The sequence below is a fragment of the Ornithorhynchus anatinus genome, chromosome 10 (assembly GCF_004115215.2).
Source record: "Ornithorhynchus anatinus isolate Pmale09 chromosome 10, mOrnAna1.pri.v4, whole genome shotgun sequence".
NCBI lineage: Eukaryota > Metazoa > Chordata > Mammalia > Monotremata > Ornithorhynchidae > Ornithorhynchus > Ornithorhynchus anatinus.
The window spans coordinates 47,123,525-47,133,628 of NC_041737.1; the positions used below are offsets into that span (position 1 = coordinate 47,123,525).

At 54.1% G+C, this 10,104-nt stretch overlaps 3 non-coding genes across 3 annotated transcripts; all 3 read right to left on the reverse strand.

Moving 5' to 3' along the window:
* Positions 1–833: 833 nt before the first annotated feature.
* Positions 834–933, reverse strand: MIR182 (microRNA mir-182). The gene has a single exon (NR_034950.1). It is a non-coding gene; the product is annotated as a microRNA mir-182 (primary transcript).
* Positions 934–9,044: 8,111 nt separating this feature from the next.
* Positions 9,045–9,153, reverse strand: MIR96 (microRNA mir-96). The gene has a single exon (NR_034625.1). It is a non-coding gene; the product is annotated as a microRNA mir-96 (primary transcript).
* Positions 9,154–9,348: 195 nt separating this feature from the next.
* On the reverse strand, positions 9,349–9,479 carry MIR183 (microRNA mir-183). The gene has a single exon (NR_034626.1). It is a non-coding gene; the product is annotated as a microRNA mir-183 (primary transcript).
* Positions 9,480–10,104: the final 625 nt, after the last annotated feature.

Consider the following 10,104-nt stretch of genomic DNA (forward strand, 5'->3'; position numbering starts at 1 on the left):
ATACTGGCAGCTCCACCCGGCCTCCTGGAGTGAAGCAAGACCAGGCCCTCTACCTGACTCCAGGCTGGCCTGCATCTAAACCATCCGAGGCAGAGGATTTTTCAGGGCATTTCTCAGCCTGAAAGGTCTTCAGGAAAGGGGATCCCACAGCCTCCCGCTCCAAGCTCTCAACTCGGGCTGGCTCAGAGATCCTGGCAGAGGAATGGCAGTGGTCCTTACCCTCTGAGATACAATCCTTTCTCAGCCTTTTCATCCAAGCTCTGTACCGTTTCCAAGATCGGGTGCCCACATCAACAGCTAGCCACACCTGAAAGGAGATCGCACAAAAAGAGCTAGAAGACTGGGAGAAAGAATTCTCCTCTGAAGACAAAATGTTTTCTCCTTTGCTTCTTTCACTTCCCTGTGGGGCCCTCCCGAGGGCATGCACAAACCAACTCACTTTTTTCCAAGGCCCCAGCCCCTGAGGCCTACCCAGAGGACCCACTGGCCCCAGCTGTATTCACACCTACTGCCCCCTCCACTCCAGAGATTGTTTGCCCACCTCCCCCATGGCCTGGCATTGGCCCGGAGGGGAAGGGGGGGTGGGGGAGGTCGAGGGGATGGCATCCCGACCAACCGGGAGACCTGTGACCTCAGGGGGGTGCAGGGAAATGTCCAACTCGCTTCCTGCTGCACCCTGCCTCTGCCACTGCCGGTGGCTCTGCTCCAGTTGGGGAGGTTACGGGGAGGAAGTAGTGGAGAGCAGGGAGGGAAGGAGGGTCCCACTCCTCTCCTCCCCTGGTGGGCCAGCAGGGTCCCAGGCAGTTGTCTCCCTCAGTCCTGGTGTCCTGCACTGCCGGCTGAGCCCTCGGGCCATAGTTGGCAAGTCTAGAACCACCGGATCCCATTACCTCACCAGTGTGAGTTCTACCATTGCCAAACACAGCAGGAGGGAGGCGGGGCCGGGCCCTGGTCCAGGGGCCTGCCGGGGGTTTTGAAGGAGAAGTGGAGAGTTAAGCCCGAGGTACCCCTGGGGTAGGGGACAAGGGTAGGGTGGTCTTACCTGCAGAGTGCAGACACCCCTCGCAGCAGCTTCTGCCCACTGTGCCCAGGAAGTGAGGATGCTGGAATCCATGCCCACTACCTCACCAATCAGCCCGGATTGCTTGCCCATCACGGGCAGGGCATCATCATCAATGGTATTTCTTGAGCACTTACTATGTGCAGAGCACTGTAGCAAGTGCTTGGGAGAGTACAACACAACAGAGTTGGCAGACACGTTCCCTGCCCACAACAAAGTCACAGTCTAGGGTAGTAGTAATTGTATGTAGTGAGTATATACTACATGGAGTGTACTATACTGAACCCATTCTCCTGGCTGCTCCTGTCCTCCCTATTACCTTGGACACCTCCAAAGGTCACCCAATCCCTTCCGTTGTCTCCTCATCCAATCTAAGCCGCTAAGTGGGTTTCTATACATTAGTCATAAAACCTCTCCAGGGAAGGAGAGGCCTCCATCTGGCCCAGGGGTGTCTTAGACCTCATCAGCAAGTTCTTCCTCATGTTTAACCCCCATTCCCTCCTGCTGCGGCTTCAGCTCTTGTCACTTGTCCTGCCCCTTGACGGGGATGCAGGCGGAAAGCCATGAATGGGAAGCGGGGATCAATGGGTTAATAATTAATAATAATAATAATAATTATGGTACTTGTTAAGCGCTTACTATGTACCAAGCGCTAGGGGTAGATACAAGTTCATCAGTGTGGACACAGTCCCTGTCACACATGGGACTCATACTCTTAATCTCCATTTTACAGATGAGGTAACTGAGGCACAGAGAAGTGAAGTGACTTGCCCACGGTCACATAACAGACATGTGGCAAAACTAGGATTAGACCCAGGTTCTTCTGACTCCCAGGCCCGTGCTCTATCCCCTAAGCCACTCTGCTTCTCAATGGGTTACCAACCACTGAACAGGATGGCAGTCCAGTGAACAGGGTGAAAGGTTTCCATATTTGGACATCACACAGACCAATCACACTGTCCCTAGGCATCCTCTGGTGCCCCAGTCAGAGGCAGAATCCTGGACAGACCACCGATCTGACCAGAATGACATTTCTTATGGTCTCATTTCCAACCGCTTATTCTATTCCAGTGGAGTCAAAGAACAGCTGATCACTTTCCTTAAAATAATCCTGCACGTACTCAAAGGCTGCTTAAAACCCATCCTCCTCTCTTGACCAGGACAACGAATGGACAAGCCTCTTCCCCACTCTACATCTTAGTTTACCGTGTGTAAAGGGGAAGAAAAATCTCCGTACTTCCCAGCTTTGGTTCGTGATCCTGACAGACTGAAAGCTCCTGCTGGGCAGGGAACATATCTACAAAATCTGTTGTACTGAGCACTCCCAGTTGCTTAGAAAAGTGGTCTGCATACAGTAAGTGCTCAGTAAATTCTATTGATTGATAATCCTTTGTCCAAATACTCCATTCTTCTTGAAGATGAGAGGAGCCAGTGCTGACAGCCTACTAACGCCCTCAGAAAGATGCCACCCACAGAGAGTGGGGCTGGGAAATGGGACCCCTCGACTCTGTCTTCAACACTCATCCCAAATGGCTGCAAATCAATCAACTAATGGTATTTACTGAGCACTTATTATGTGCAGAGAACTGTACTAACCACTTGGGAAAGCACAATACAATGGAATTAATGGACATGTTGGGCATACCCCTTCCACTGAGAGGGCCTTAGTAGGACCCATCTGTAAAATGGGACTAAATAAGGCATCCATTCTGGGAGACCAGCTGTAGTCTCTCGGGTACTGACAACGAGGCAGAGACCTCACTCAAGAAGCCTTTTTCCCAGAGCTTTCTTGTTCCTTATTATTCAACTTTGCTCCTGTCCAGTGAGTGGAGAAACCCACGAGGATGTTGGTGCAGCCCCTCCAGGTCCAGAGATCCCCTCGGCATCACCACAGTACTGAACAGGGGACAGATCAGCTGAAAGGATCTAAGGGCCCTCCTTAGAACAAGGGCCCTGGGTGGCTTCCCTCCAAGGGGATGCATTCTATAAAGACCATAAAGTCCCAGCAGGCAGCACTAGATCAACTTGTACAGCAAAGTATCCCAGGACTTGTAGTTCCCAAACATCAGGATGCAAAAAGTTGCCACTTTCCCTTAGCCTGTCGTGGGGCACTCTTCCCCTCGGTAGAGTAGAGTGTAAACATGGCCCTGATTAAACTTGAAGACCCAGATGAAATGAAGAAGGGAAGAGAAGGGAGACTAAACCCGAATGGAAGTAGAGCTGGATTCAAGGCTGTTAGCTGAAGGGCAGAACAAGATCTAGTAGGAGACACCAGGTCAGAGAAGCAGTGTGGTGTAGTGGATAGATTGTGGGCCTGGGACTCAGAAGGTCATGGATTCTAATCCCAGCTCTGCCACTTGTCTGCTGTGTGACTTTGGGCAAATCACTTCACTGGGCCTGTTATCTCATGTGTAAAATAGGGATTGAGACTGTGAGCCCCATGTGGGACAGGGACTGTGTCCAACCCTATTTGCTTGTATCCAACCCAGAGATAGTACAGTGCATGACACATAGTAAGCACTTAAATACTGCAGATATCATCATCATTATTATTATTATTATGGGTCTAAGCAAGGAACTCTTGGGAGTCTGGGAGGGGAGACTCAGAAAGATGCAGGGAAAAGAGATGGAGGAACATCTCAGAGAAAAAAAATGATTAAATTAATGGCTGGAAAGACTCAGGTTATAGGTCAAAGAAATTTTCTTGAGCCCCAGAGTTATGAATCAGAGACAAGGCCCTCCTTGCAGGCCTTTGCGAACAGGATAAACATTCATCTTTCCAGGATAGTCCTGCTTGGAGGCTGAGGGATGGACTAATTGACCTCTAAACCTTTCCATTCATTCATTCAATAGTATTTATTGAGTGCTTACTATGTGCAGAGCACTGTACTAAGCGCTTGGAATGTACAATTTGGCAACAGATAGAGACAATCCCTGCCCATTGACGGGCTTACAGTCTAATCGGGGGAGACAGACAGACAAAAACAATAGCAGTAAATAGAATCAAGGGCATGTACATCTCTTTAACAAAATAAATAGGGTAATAAAAATATATACATATGAGCAGATGAGCACAGTGCTGAGGGGAGGGGAAGGGAGAGGGGGAGGTGCAGAGGGAAAGGGGGGAAAAGGGTGTTTAGCTGAGGGGAGGTGAAGGGGGGGCAGAGAGGGAGCAGAGGAAAAAGGGGAAGCTCAGTCTGGGAAGGCCTCTTGGAGGAGGTGAGCTCTCAGTAGGGCTTTGAAGAGGGGAAGACTGTTTGGTGAGGAGGGAGGGCATTCCAGGACAGCGGGAGGACGTGGGCCGGGGTTGATGGCGGGATAGGCGAGAACGGGGGATGGTAAGGAGGTGAGTGGCAGAGGAGCGGAGCCTATGGGGTGGGCAGTAGAAAGAGAAGGGAGGAGAGATAGGAGGGGGCAAGGTGATGGAGAGCCTTGAAGCCTAGGGTGAGAAGGTTTTGTTTCTTGCGGAGGTTGATAGGCGACCACTGGAGGTTTTCAAGAAGGGGAGTGACTTGCCCAGAGCGTGAGTACTTATTCTACTAAGTACTGTATAAAGATGGGACTGACCATGGTGGAGATCACATCTCACAAGAAAAGAGCCCTAGTCATCTGGGCTTGAAGGGTGTTTGAACCAAACTGAATTGGGAACAGAGTGTCAAGGGGCAGGGTCTCCCTCTGCTAAGAGAATGTGACTGGAGGAGAAGGAGGCCTTGAAGCAGGTGGAAAAGGATGGATGGACCCTGTCCCTGATCCCCAGTCAGTCAATTGAATTTAGTGAGTGCTTACTTTGTGCAGAGCACTGTACAAAGCATTTGGTAGAGTACAATGTAATGTAACAGATACATTCCCTGCCCTTAACGGGTGATGGCTCAACCAATGCAACTGCACCAGGACCCAAGCCTTATAGATCCACTTATCTATAGGCCCCTCTGCCTCTTTGAGCCCCCTCTGCTTACCCCCGTCTGCTCTCATTCTGGCTTGAGACAGCTACAGGGAAGTGCCCTGCCCTCCATCCCTGGCCCCAAATGGAGCAGCCTGGGAAGGCTACCGACTGACCTCATCCCCCAACCTCCCTCTACTTCCCAGCCCAGATTCCCAAAGGCAGGTGGAAGCGGCAGAAAAGACAGAACCTCCCAGGTGAGAAGTGACTCAATCACCTCCCCATTGACCTCCACGCTCCCTGAACTTGGAGCCAAGATTCGACAAGAAGAAGTAGAGAAGCGACATGGCCTAGTGGAAAGAGCACGGGCCTGAAAGTCAGAGGATGTAGGTTTTAAACCCAGCTCCAACATGTCTGCTGAGTGACCTTGGACAAGTTACTTAACCTCCATTTTCCAGATGAAGCAACTGAGGCACAGAGAAATTAAGACTTTGAGCCCCATGTGGGACAGAGACTATGTCTGACCTGATTCCCTTGTATCTACCCCAGTGCTTAAAACAGTGCATAGTAAGCACTTAACAAACATCATAGTAATTATTATTATATAATGATAGAAATAAGATGATGATAGAAATAAGATGACGAGAGAGGAAAAGGAAAGCAACCACCCGCCCCAGAATGGGCGGAGGCGAGGGGTGTTCTTGGAGGGAGCAGCCTGCTCTGGGGAGCCGTCTCAGCTCCCTGCAGCCCTGAGCACATCCATTAGGCTGGCTGGGTGGGGGGCTGCGGTTCCATTTGCTGCCGCCCGAAAGCGTCCCAGAGAGCCCGGCTCTCGAGCTCGCGGGGAAAATGCACTGGGCCGATCAATGGGGACGGATCACATTTCCCCCGCAGCCAGGAGGGGGGCTGCAGAGGATAATGGCGCTGATTGAGTGAGCAAATATGGGGGGAGGGGGTCTGGAAAAATCAAATTCCCCACCCCCGCCAATCTTGGGAGGGGGGATGTTTCTAGCGGTCCCTCAAAAGCCCCTGATGGCACTATGTATTTCACTGGGGGAGAAATACACTCACCAAAACCAGGAGCAGCCGTATACCAAGCTTGGCTTCCGACCGCCGACAAAGGAGTCCGCGGCTCTGAGCGGCCCTGACCTGGCCCGGCAGGAGCTGGAAATGGATCCCATTGCAGCGGGAAAGATTTAGGTTAGACAGGAGGAAAAACTTCCTCACTGAGGGTTCTGAGGTGCTGGAACAGAAACAGGGAAGATGGTGGGCATTTTTAAAGACCCACCACACTCAAATGGGTGAGATGCAGGCTTAGAGGTAAATAGGGATGGGGAGGAAGAAAAAATGGATATGACCTCTGAAGCCTCTGTCAGCCCTGGGATTCAAGGATACCTGTGGGAACTGGGGAGGAATATTCGAGTTTTTGATGGAGAAACTGAGGCCTCAAAACCCTTGGAATCAGTGGAAGAGATCCAGTGCTCCCAAATCCCAGTCCCATGCTCTCAGCCACACAGCCTCAGTCCAGAAACTCCCTCCTCTTTTGCCTGGGAAATTGCTGATTTCTGGGAGATGACACCCCAGAGGGCAAGACAGGAGCCAATCACTCAGAAGTCAACTGCCCCCTCTCTGGGCTCCTGCCATCTCCAGTCCAAGTAACCTAAGTCTAGTCAGTTTCCAGAGCAGCTGGCCCCCAGCGGGGAGTCCTCTCTTCCTCCCATAGGCCTGCGGTGGGGGGAGGGGGCCTGGGAAGTGGAGGGGCAGGGGTGGTCCTCTATGACAGAGAGAGAAAATGAAGGGCCCTTCCTGGTGTGTCCCAGCCCAGGACATGAGCTTCTCAGGAGACCTGGTGTGGTACCATGACCAAACCAGGTGCTAGTTGGGGGTTTGATCCAACCTGAGAGAAAACCCAGGCCCATTTGGGCTGCACAGGAACCAGACTGGGCTCTGAGGTTTGAGAGCAGAGGGCCCAGCCCTTCACCTCCCAGACTCCTTTCAGGGTGGGCCTTTCTGCCTTGTCACTCAGCTGGGGCTTGACATTGCCTCCTTGCTGGGTGGCTGGTTGCTGGGCAAACGAGAGGGTAGAAGAAAGAGATGGCGTCGGAAGGCCCCAGCCCAAATATCCCCAGGGGAGACCCCCTCCAGAATCTAAGGTGGTCTCCTCACGTGCCCTGGGCCCAGCTCTCCTTTGACTGCACAAACAACTTCCTCACCCTTGGCAGGATCATAAGATTCAGTCCTCCCTCAGCCTGGAGCCAGCCCCTTTGGGAGAGCTGCACCAAGGAAGGCCAGTCCCCCACCCCCACACCCACCCCTAGCCTCCCAGTCTCCTCGCCGGCCGCCCCAAATCTGCCTCTCCATTCAAACCCCACCTGCTTCCCAGGCCAGACCCAAGTTCAGCCCAGGCTCAGCCATCTCCCTCCTCGCTCCCCACACACACCCGCCCTTTCTCCCTCAGCCCTGGGTTTGGCCCAGCCTGAGGCAGCACTCATCCGGGCAGCCATTTTAAACTCAGGGAGTGAGCAGGGAGGGCCGAGGAGAAGCCAGGAAGACCAGAAAGGCAGAGCGGCAGTGTCAGCGCACAGTGGGGCGGTGAAGCTGCCAACGGAGATAAGAGGTGACACTGGGACCAGGGCTACTTAATCAGAGCCCAGATTTTTCCCACCTCTTTTCCCCATCAGGAGCGCAGAGGATTTACCAGACACCTCACATTTCCTCTCCCCCAGAGCCCTTCAAGTCAGAAACGGGGCTCAGCCCCTCCATTTTACTGACAGGGCAAACTGAGGACCACAGAAGAGATGAGACTTTCGGAAAGTCACACAGCAAATAGCTCAGTGCTTAGTCCTTGAAGCAATTCACTGGCCTGGGCAGAGGGAGGCAGCTGGACATCCAGGCTAACCCCCTACCACATCTGACTCTGACAAGGTTGATTCTCAGTCTCCAATCACCTTCCAAGGACCCGAACTACCTCAGGGACAGAAGACCCCATGGAGAAGCCAGCTCCTCCCCTTAGGGAATGACCAGGATCCAGAAACCAGGAGCCAAAATCTGCCCCAGTTTTCCCAACCTACCCTAGGCCTAGGCCTCAGTGCAACTAGCTGCCGTGGGGAGGAGGCTGCGGCTTCTCCACCTGGTCAGAATTGGTCCCCAAGACCCTGTTCAGTGTTAGAGTTGAGCTTGACACGTGGCCTTGACAGAAAAATGGCCAGGAGCAGACCTGGTACCCCACACACGGGCCTTCAGATTGCAGAGGGGCTCGGCTTCAGAGTGAGGGCGCAGGACCGTCCAACTTCAAATTACCAGAGGACCCAGACTGGGAGGGTCCCTGGGACATCGCAGCTCTGGTTTCCTTGGGTCTGGAGCTATGCGTATCTGCAAGACCCAAGCTCCAGGGAAGGATGGGGAGGTGGGGAGGGCTTCCAGGCAGACCGAGTCCCCAGAAAGGATCAGACTCCCCTACCCTGGTGAATCAAACCTTGTGCCCCCTTCTCTGGCTTCCCCTCTCATCCTCCTCTCCGCCCACTCCAGATAGGGTCTGTGCCCTCCTCGACTTTAAGAGACAGTGCCGCCAGGGTTAGCGATGCAACCTTCCACCAAGACCCTGAGAGATTCAGCTCCTGGGAGTACCCCCTCAGCCTCTGCCACCCCTCCTGGGGAAGCCAGAGGAGCCGCGCAGTCCTGGGGACCGACGAGCCCGGAGCCTGCCATCCCTCCTCGTACACCCCGGCACACAAGCTTCACCGCTCAGCTGGCCACCCTCCCAGCAGCCCCCTCTCCTCCCAGCCCCATCCCCCGGGGGCAGCCCCATCTGCCTCCCGGCTCCGGTTTCCGGGTCTCCCCATCCCGTCGGGCTGTTGTAAGCTGATAGCTGCACAGGCAGCGAGGAGAGAGGGGCTCTGGAGCTACCCACCCTGGGGGCCCTTCTCTCCCCTTACACAGGGGCAGCTGGGGCCAGATGGTCTCCCTGGGCAGAAGCCTCCAGGGAGCCGGGTCCCAGAGCCCAGGAGAGGTATGGGCGTCCCCAGAAGAGTTCCAGGGGCCAGGGGAAGGGTTCGGGGATCTTCGTGCAGCCCGCCCATATCTCGGAGCCCTGGTGTTGTTCCTGCTGACAATTCCAGCTTTTCCCATATTGGCACTACACATGATTGCTCAGAGCAGAGAGACAAAAGCAAAAATGTGCTAGTGCCAAAAGAGGCCAAGCAGACATCTCCACTCGCCGGGACGTACCTCCCTGCCTCCAACCCAGCCTCCGCCCCGTTAGGCCCCGCTCTAGGGACCAGCCCCAGAGTCTCCCCAGAAGACTCCTCTGGGGCTCTCGCTGGACTCGGGACCAAGGGGCTCCAGATCATCCCTGGTTTCCCTCGGTGCCCCTTCTCCCCGTTGCAGAAAGCCCAGGTGTGAGGCTGGGGGAGAGATGGGAGAGTCTTGTGGTTCTTTCTCTGCTCTGTTTATGGCCCTTTGGTAATTCACTGATAGTGTGTTTTCACAGTGAATTCTACCAGTGCCATACACAGAACAGGAGTGAGGGTCTCCCCCTCCCGCTGCGCCCTCGGCCCGCTCCTCATCCCCCGCCAGCAGCAGCCTGGGACTCCCAGAATGCAGCGATCATCCGGGGCCCGGTCCCGGTCCGGCTGCTCCCACAACTAGCACCCCATCTGCAAGACCAACTCTCCCCTTCCCGCTAGCTGAGAATGCGACCGACTCCAGGAAGCTCCTCACCTCTGTCTCCTGCCAAGTGCCCAGGACTGTTTCTCCACTGCCACTGTGAGAGCCCATGGGCATTGCCCCTTGAATGGATGCACCCCTGAGCGGCATTGCCCAGTCCCAGGGTGGAAGGCGTTGGATAGAGAGGGACAGGACCTAAGTGGGCCTTTCAAAAAGACAGGCAAGCAGACAATCTCAGCCTCTTGGAGCCAAAAGCCCCAAGCTATAGCCTGCGACATTTCCAGCAGGGACTGTCTCCCCAGCATCAATCTTGCCCAGGCCAGTATTCAAAAATCCTGGCTGGGGAGGAAGTCAGCCTGCCCAGTTTAGTGCACCCTTTCTCCCCACCCCTCTGGCTTGCAGAAAAGAAGCCCCAAACTAGCTGATTTATGCCTTCCCAGCACCCATCTCTGCCCAGGAGAAAGCGACACAACCACAAGTCAAAAAGCACCAGCCTGCA